Source organism: Strix uralensis, chromosome 1 (genome assembly GCF_047716275.1).
Source record: "Strix uralensis isolate ZFMK-TIS-50842 chromosome 1, bStrUra1, whole genome shotgun sequence".
In the NCBI taxonomy this organism is placed as follows: Eukaryota; Metazoa; Chordata; class Aves; order Strigiformes; family Strigidae; genus Strix; species Strix uralensis.
Window position 1 is genome coordinate 32,647,550 of NC_133972.1, and position 8,698 is coordinate 32,656,247.

Below are 8,698 nucleotides of genomic sequence, written 5' to 3' on the forward strand. Positions count from 1 at the left end.
GGACTAGCTCTTATATGAATGTTTGTGAGGTGATATCCTGATAGCAAGAAGAGCTGATTTGATGTGTTTAGTAAAGCAGTACTCAGGCAGCCTGTCCAGACACAAAGGTCTGCCCTTCCTACATGCCATGGGCAAGAAGACAAATTCCACATTAATCACCAAAAGTGCAGACGTGATGATTGGGGTGACGGGAAAAGTGGGTGCTTGCCACAGTGCAAGGAAACCCGGCTTCCAGTCTCCACTTGGCCATTAAACTGATGGATGCCTGTGAGCAAGAGCCCTGCTGCATCACACCTTTGCTCTCTCACATCCTCTCTTTAACCTCCAAGACATACTGAGATCATCACTTCTTTGGGGAAGGCTCTGTTTTTCATTCTGTATTGCTAGGAAGATGGTGCCCTGGTTGTGTTAAGGTCTCTGAGATGCTGCTGAAGCAAAACAACAGTCTCAAGCACACCAAAATGATAGAGCAAGTTGTCTCACAGAGGGATATAGAGATCATTCGTATTACCCCCAGGTAAAGCACTAAGCGCTTGCATCCTCTGTGCAGAAAAACAAACTGACTCAAATTCTCTAAAATTCCTTTCATTCAAGCAACCCCAGCTGACATCAGAGTCATGTGCCAGCACTGAAGAAAGCAGCATCAGCAGTCCCTTCTTCAGCTTGTGGGGCAGCCCCAGACCTGTTGCTTTCTCCCTTCCCAGCGCCATGGGGCTCTCATCAGGAGAGCTGATGGGCACTGGTGGGGCAGAGGGGGCTGGCCAGGCTCTCTGGCCAGCAGGCACTGCTGCTGTGCCCTCTGCTAGGAGCTCTTCCCTCAGCTCAGGCACGTGCCACTGCTCTGATCTAGGCTCTGCGAATGCTGATTTCCAGTTTTCCTCCTGAACTGCTATGCCTGAGACAAACTTAGACATGAACTTGGGACCTGAGCTCATCCTCATCAAGCTTTTAGTTAGCCCTAACAACACCGATGAGTCACGTGAGCTAGCTGTGTTTGCTCTTGCACACGTCTGTGCAAGAGCAAAGCCAATCACATATGTATATCAGGTATTTTTTTTACAAAAGGTACACTGGAAGACACAGTGTATGCCCTATCACCGACATAGCAAGGAGAAGCCAAACAGCCTGTGTGAGTCATTCTTTATCAGGAAACAGATTTGCTTTCCTCTCCTAGGTACTCACTGGAGTAAAAAGGGAAAGCTGCAGCCTGTGACACTAGCTAAGCCCTCTGGTAAAGCATCTGATCTGGTGGCACTTCGGTGGCTTTGGAAACAGTTGTGGGGCTCTTTCCATCAGTGCGGAGGCTCCCTCCTCCCCGGGTGCAGAAGTGTGTTAATTGAGCCAGCAAAGCTGTGCAAGCCAGGCTGTTAGGCTCTTATAAACTGCCTCGTCTGATCCTCTCAACAAAGGGATTGTCTCAACACTGTCGGGCTTCAGTCAGTTATCAATGAACAAGTGCTTGTTTGCACTCAGAATGCGCTCAGCTCCACAGCTTTGCTTGTTCAATAAACATGTTTCTAGTATTTCTGTCTGAATTTGTCTTGGGAATACAGACAAATGAGGGGCAGTTGCAAAGTCTGTAAATTCCCTTGCAATTTTTGGGGTTTATTTCTGTATTACCTCAGGCTTTTGATTAGCGTCAACTCTCAAAATTTTCAGATCTCAGTATCAGAAACCAGAAACTGAAAACCAGAGAAAGTACTACTAGTGAATGACCCTAAATGACCTTCCAGCTTACAGTGACCAAAAATGAACAGGTTTTTCTTTCAAAATCTTTTCCAGTCCTTTCTGTTTTGTCACTATTGATGTCTGTCATTCAGGCTTTTAACTTAGAAGCACCTTTAATCTTTATTTTTGCTTTCTCAGTACATCCAATAACTTCCTGGAAGTATTTAGTGATTGTAAGTGCAGTCTTATAACACAGAAAATTAAAATACTATAAGGTGATCAGATGGAGATCTGGCTAGCTCAGTGTCTTGTTTCTGACTGTCGGCAATAATGCAAGCCAAGGGAGGAATATAATAGGGCAACCATACATCAATGTTTCCCCAAAATATTTGCTTAAGTGCCAGCCAGCAATGTGCTATGCAAGGATTTCTTGACCCACGGACAGTGCCTTTGCAAAGACTAGCTCTTTATGGCTATTTTTCTGCATTTATTCAATTCCTTGTGAACTTAGTGAACAGATGTTAGTGTCCCATTGTCCTATGGCAGAGAATTTAGTCTTGATCATGGCACGTATCTGTGAAATTAAGTTTTTAATCAGTTTTCTCTTTAAAGAGGACTCTTCCTTTACCAGTTTATAAACATTGGTAGCAGGCCCAGACAGCACTGCACTAGAGACCTGAATCCTTGAAAGGTGACCGCTTGACTCCGGTGCCACCCCCAGGCAATGTGTGACCAGGTAAAAAGTATGTGAATATGGGACTTTGGGTTCAGGAAGGCAGTAGTGCATGAACAGCTGCCAGTAACCAGATGTCAAAAGTTGTAAGGCAATAGTAGAAAGCCAGTCAAGAAGGAAAACTTGGGAGACATTTGGATTGACTTTTAATGGAGATTGGGTCTTTGGTACACAAGGGTGGGAAAAGCAGATGGGCACAAGGCGAAATCTCGGGACTCACTAGCCTGACAGGGTGAGAGATTTGGCAATCTGCAGAAAAGGGATCCTGTATAAAATGAATTTGTGATGCTGGAACTGGCTTTTCTTTATTGAAACTATTGAACTGTTGATTTACTGAAACATTGAACTGTCAGAGGACACTATACTTGCATAATACACTGCTGCTTGCAAGGAAGAGCTCCAGACAGTGGTATTGCAGCTGGCCTTCCCCAAAGAAAAACGTGTGGAGAGGTAAGTGCCATTACAAAAATGGCAGGAAGAAATACAGCAGAGAAGCTGTGGTAGTAAATGTCTGGCCTGCAGATAGAGTAACAATGACCATAGCAGGGATTTCCAGAGGGAGGAGATACCAAGGAATAAAATGGCAGCAAAGTAAAGTGGCCTAGAAGCACTCACTGATGTGTTTGAAAGGATTGCCTCGCATCAAGGACAGGAAAGGTCTTGGTTAAAGTGATGCAGGTGGCACCCAGTATGCTAGATAGATGTATGTGTTTGGACTACTCTGGTTGGAGGAGACAATCCCAAAGATATTTGGAGGGGGCAGGAGGACAGGCTGTATGGAAAACCAGCAATACTGGCTGAAAAGTTGTGAAACTGAGAAATGGTTAATGTTAGATAAAGCCTTTGGGATGAGAAGATACTTCAACCCCATGGCTCAGGGACTGAGACAGAAGGAAGGGGACAGGGCAGCCAAACCCTGGACCCAGAGATCTCTGTGATATGAAACTGTTCACACATGAGAATCAGAGATGCTGCATCAAAATAATGGGCACCAACTTTGGGAAAGAGGTTTAATCTGAGGGAACAGAGTTCATTCAAGGTGCCTCCTTGGAGGCTCAGCAGAAGATCCTCAAATGACAATAAAGGCAGAAGCAAAGGAGCAGGCATGAGTAGTCAGAATAAGTGCCCTGCTGTGCTTGCTATCACCCAGTTCCCTTCACAAGAGGAAGGAATGACCCTTGAAGGACATGCCTGTTCCCAGAAATAACCATTTCTCTTGAATTAGAGAATGGGGAAACTGGAAGGACTACAGTCCAGGTAGCAGGAGAAATGTGGGGCCTCCAGGTGCAAGGAGATCCAGGGGAGAGAGCCCACTCCAACCCAAGCAGGAGGTAGGCTCCAGCTTCTGGCAACTGCCCTGTATAGATGAATCGAAGTAAAGCATAAGCTGAGATCAGAGGTTGGCAGGGGAGCATCTCCATGTAAACAGTCATATGATCAAATACATCTGAGTCTAGCAAATTCCTGCCATATAACTTACAGAAATCAGTTTAGACAGGGGACAAAGTAATCAGGCTCAAACTGCCATGCTTTAGGGTACAGATAAAATCGACACTTCTTGTTTCTTTGAGAAGCAGTTTTGCTAGTGGCTCTCGCAAAACAAGTTCATTATCTCATACCTTCATTGCTGTCATAATCAGGTTCTGAAGCTGTTTGCTTTACCTCAATTTCTCAGAGTTAGTCTCTCAAATGTTTTATATACAAGTTCAAAGACTTGATGATGCTAGCAGCACACAGTTCCCATCAAGTATAGTCTTGCTTGTTTTATTGCAACTGATAACAATCTCATTCCAAAGAGTGGAAACACTATTTCTGACTAATCAGGTCACGCGAGATAACTTGCATGTTTCATTCAATATACAATGATTACAGTTAAGCATTACCCCATACAGAGAATATACCCAGAAAACTCATTCAATCCTTTTAATTGTGCCTATAAAAGTGTGTAATGTCCTCATATAGTTGATGCATTGTCATGACCATGGTGCTCTGAAGGGGAGACATTCTATTCTTGCAAACTGCTAATTGCCACAATATACCATAGCTGTTGCCATAAGTGATAAACTCCTGAAACTACCTCTCTGGGATTTGGCCTTCTGTATGTTGCACTGTAAAAATCAACTGAATGGCACCGTAGATATTTCGGGAAGGGGGCACACTAAATGAATCACATTTTACTTTTCTTATCCAAAAAGAATTGCAAACAATACTGTGTAACACTACAATACTGTGTCAATACTGTCACTACCACTTGAGTAATATACTTTTGCAGATAAATAGGGGTCTCTTTAGCAGGGTTTCAACATTTCTGGACATGTCCTGCAAGGATGAATCAAAAGGGCTGAGTCTTTCCAACGTTCCTGGGCCATTCCATTACACTCTGGTTCTGTGATTGCTTTAGGTCTTTGATGCCAAAAATTTCCCAATTCTTTTAAAACTTTCTGCCAGTCATGTTGTTTGTTCTTGTAACTCCAAGTTGATATGATAAATACTTTTATTCATTTCTTCATAGAAAGAAAAAAATTGTTTAAGACCTTGTTTAAACTCAAAAAGGCAATTAGTTGCACTCTGCCAGACATGCAAATCAATGGGGTGGAAAGAGAAAAGTACAGTCAGAAATAACTGACATACAAAGCAACAGTTTTATCTTTGTGGAGGTGCCTACAACTCCTAACAATTTTAAAACTCACCATTACATAGCTGATTGTTCAAAGCAGCTTGCACTGAGTATCTTGATTTTGCTTGTCCACCAAGTGAACTTGTGAAAACTAGTCCTGATTCTGGCATGTTGAAAACTCTTTATTGACCTACTAGGAATGCAATTTATTGCTGATAAGACAACATGAAGTTGGGCATGTGAAAGAGTCTGTCGACTGGGATGGTCTTGTAATTCTTGGCAGGAATGTAATTTCTTATCTGGCTGTGGTAGAAATAAGCTGCATGTCAATATTAAATTATCTTTTTTTATTAAACGGAAATTTTTTTAGAGGGAATACAGTCAGTTCTGATGATAGATTTTTTTTATATATTCTTCCTTTTCCTCACCTGATTTCCCCTTTATGCAGGTAGACATACACACAAAGCCAAAATAGGAAAAAATATGACAAATTGATTGAATTATGACAGATTTATCTCTGGTTGGTTGCTTGTAATCATGTGAATGTCATCTTAATGAGGAAACACATACATCCAGCCACACCTTGCATTTTGCGTAATCACATGTTGGAGTTCTCATAAATTTGTGTGCTCATGCTTTTTTTTCCCTCTTCATATTGTTTTTCTCATCATTTGCATCCTAGTGAGGAAATACATGACACTGGCTGCTAGACTCCAGAGGCCCTTTCAGTCTGGGGGTCCAAGCCTATGTGCAGTAGCCCCATGCACCCACGGCACTGCCCCCAGCCTATCTTGTAGCTGTTTGCTCCATAGCATCTGTCAGGTCTACACGTGTTTGCATCTTTGCTGGCAAAATCCTTCCAAGCATGGATCATTCCCATTCCTTAATCATGGTTATGGTTTGTTGTTCAGGAGTTATTAATGGACAGTGTGTTAGCCCTGAAGACTGCTGAACACACACCCAGGGTCAAACTCCACTAGGATGCCAAGCAGTAAACTGCACACAGAGAAGGATACTGTGAGAATACTATAAAAGGATGATTGTACCCTGCTTGGCCTCCCAGTAGAAGCCCTCTAGTTCTCTTATATTGCTGAGAAGTGGCATAAAGTAGAACAGATGGGCTTGGTAAAAGGCCCAGGACAATGCTTAAAAATGCCAGTGGAGATGCAGGAGAAAAGGCGTTACCACCTTAGAGCTGTGCCTCTAATTTTCTTCAGGTATTTCTACACAACAGATCTGGTGAGGAAAAGGCAGAGATATCTTCTCCAAGCAGGAACTGCCTGTGAGCCTTTTGTGACTGTTCCCATTCAAGGAGACAGGATCAGTGTGAATTTTTCAGAATACCCGAATGAGCATCCCCAGTTGCTGAATTTTATTACTTCTGCTGTGCTAAGCATCCAATTCTCCACCAGAAAGGGACATCTGTTTCCACGAGCCTTAAACTACACTTGAGCATGGAAGCAAACAGTAAATTGGTAAGATGCAGCCACTGAAGATTTTTCCCAGTGCCTGAAACTAAGGAGTAAAGTAAAATCAGGATTAGAATACAAGGTTTTTTTCTTTAAAATATCATGAAGTCCTACAGTGCTGGTCCTGCTTAGTTTGACTCTCTGTGTCAGTTAATTGTTAACAAGTTTTTCTAATGCTGCCTATGGACCAAATATAAATATAAATGAGGCATCCTTGCACAAACAAAAAGTTGTAGACAGTCTCTGTACTACACAGCTTGAAACAGAGGTATATCAGACATAAATGAGGTAGGGAAAGAGGCATAATGCATAAACAATAAGGTTCCCTGAAATGATGGAAAAAATTAGGATGTTTGCTCCACGGGTCTTCTTCACCTCTCTTTTGTGATGGATTGAATTAGGAGGAAATCAGATAAACAGAAAGAAAATTGTGAAATGAGGATGACTGAACAGAAAAGGTGAAAGAAGGGAAAAGAACAGATCAATGAATGAATGATATAGAGATGAAGCAATCATGAGAGAGGCAGCAGGAGAGCCAGCCAGCACACAGCAGAGAAAGAGTGATACAGAAGTAAAATGTTTTCCAAGCATCCAGAAAGCCTTACTTTTGCTGTTGTCGCTAGCTGGAGTCTCAGGCTGGCTTCTTCTGGCAGTTTTCCTCTAAGACTCAGCAGTGAAGGGAGAAGAGGCACCACCGGATCTCTCTGCCCTAGAAATTGTGTCTATACATGCTGAGGAAAGGCAGATGGTAGATTGAGGTGCCTCAGTTTTGCGTGAGGGTAGGTAGACCTATAAAGCAAATAAAACTTTGAATCAGTTTGCTCTATGAAGTTGTGCATAAAAGACAACAAAGTTAAAAATAAATAAACCCCTACTTCATACTACACAAAGAATGGTGGTAACACTATGTCTTTTAAATAAAAAAAACATTGGATATTAATCAGTTGACTAAAGTTTCTGTGTTGGAAAGTAGCTAATAGACCTTTGGGGAGATTAACACAGAGGTTGGGAGAACAGGCTGCCTGAAAAGCTTTCTAGCTCTATTAGCTCCTCAGCCCCAGGCTACCCATGACTTTGAGCCCATGCTATCCAGTTAAGCCAAAGAAATAACCTGACCAGTGAGCTAGAGAAGGGAACCAAGAAACAAACGAGCTGGCAAAATCACATTTCTGCCTCTTCCTCCATTTTTAGTTTTGTTTCCTGCTCCTTTTCAGTTCTCCTCATTTTGTATATGCCTGTTGCTTAAAGAGCTTAGCCTTGCTGTTCAAGTGAACCCATTAGAAGAAATGATCTAAAAAAAAAAATCTTTGGTTCACCTGGATTAGTATATATTATGCAATTGCTGATCTGACTGTGCTATGTCCTTGCTTTTCTTCAGCTCTGACACTGCAGGCAAATGCTAAATCTTTGAAAATCTGAAATGCTGAATCTTTGGAAATCTTTGAAATCTCTGGTACCAGACCAGTAAGGCTGTACAGTCATGGTGCTCTCCAAAACTACTTAACCTTCTCGAGAAAGGTTACACTGTGCAATGTCAATGTGGTTCAGAAGTCATCAGCTCAAAGAAAAGACCCTTTTGCTACCTGTGCTTTCCTTTTCTCTGCCTCTCTTCCAAGTGTTTTATCTCCTCTCCTTGTCAAGACTGAACACCAAAAATCTAGGTATTAAGAGCCACTCCCCACCTCCAAAATAAATATTTTACCATCTCCATTACAATCTAAAAACTGTTGCATATCCATTATTAAACAGAAAAAATCCCATAAAGTGATAAGAAAAAGAGAGGCATTGTTTAAGTGAAAGCTCAGTTCATAGTTCTTCCTTCAGCGACTTTAACTCCTCTATCTTCATTAAAAGTTTCAACAGATTTGTAGTGGTGGTTGTTGATGATGTGACTAAGCAGCTCTCTCCAACCTGACTGGAGAGCAACATGTCCAAAGCATACCCAAGTCATGATGTCAAGCAGCCATCTGGACTGCACTACTGCCCTGACACCTCAGAAACACCCCCAAATCCAGACTCTTTGAATCATATCCTGATGTCTGGCAAGTCTGCCCACAAGAGAAGGGAGCCTGCAAGCATTTCAGGCATTCACAACCATCCTTTTGTAGGATTGGGGCCTGGTGCCAAGATTTGTGCTATCTTCTGCTGGCATGGACCAACGTTTGAATCCAACCCTTGATATTTAATTAAGAACAGTATTTGGAGCATCTG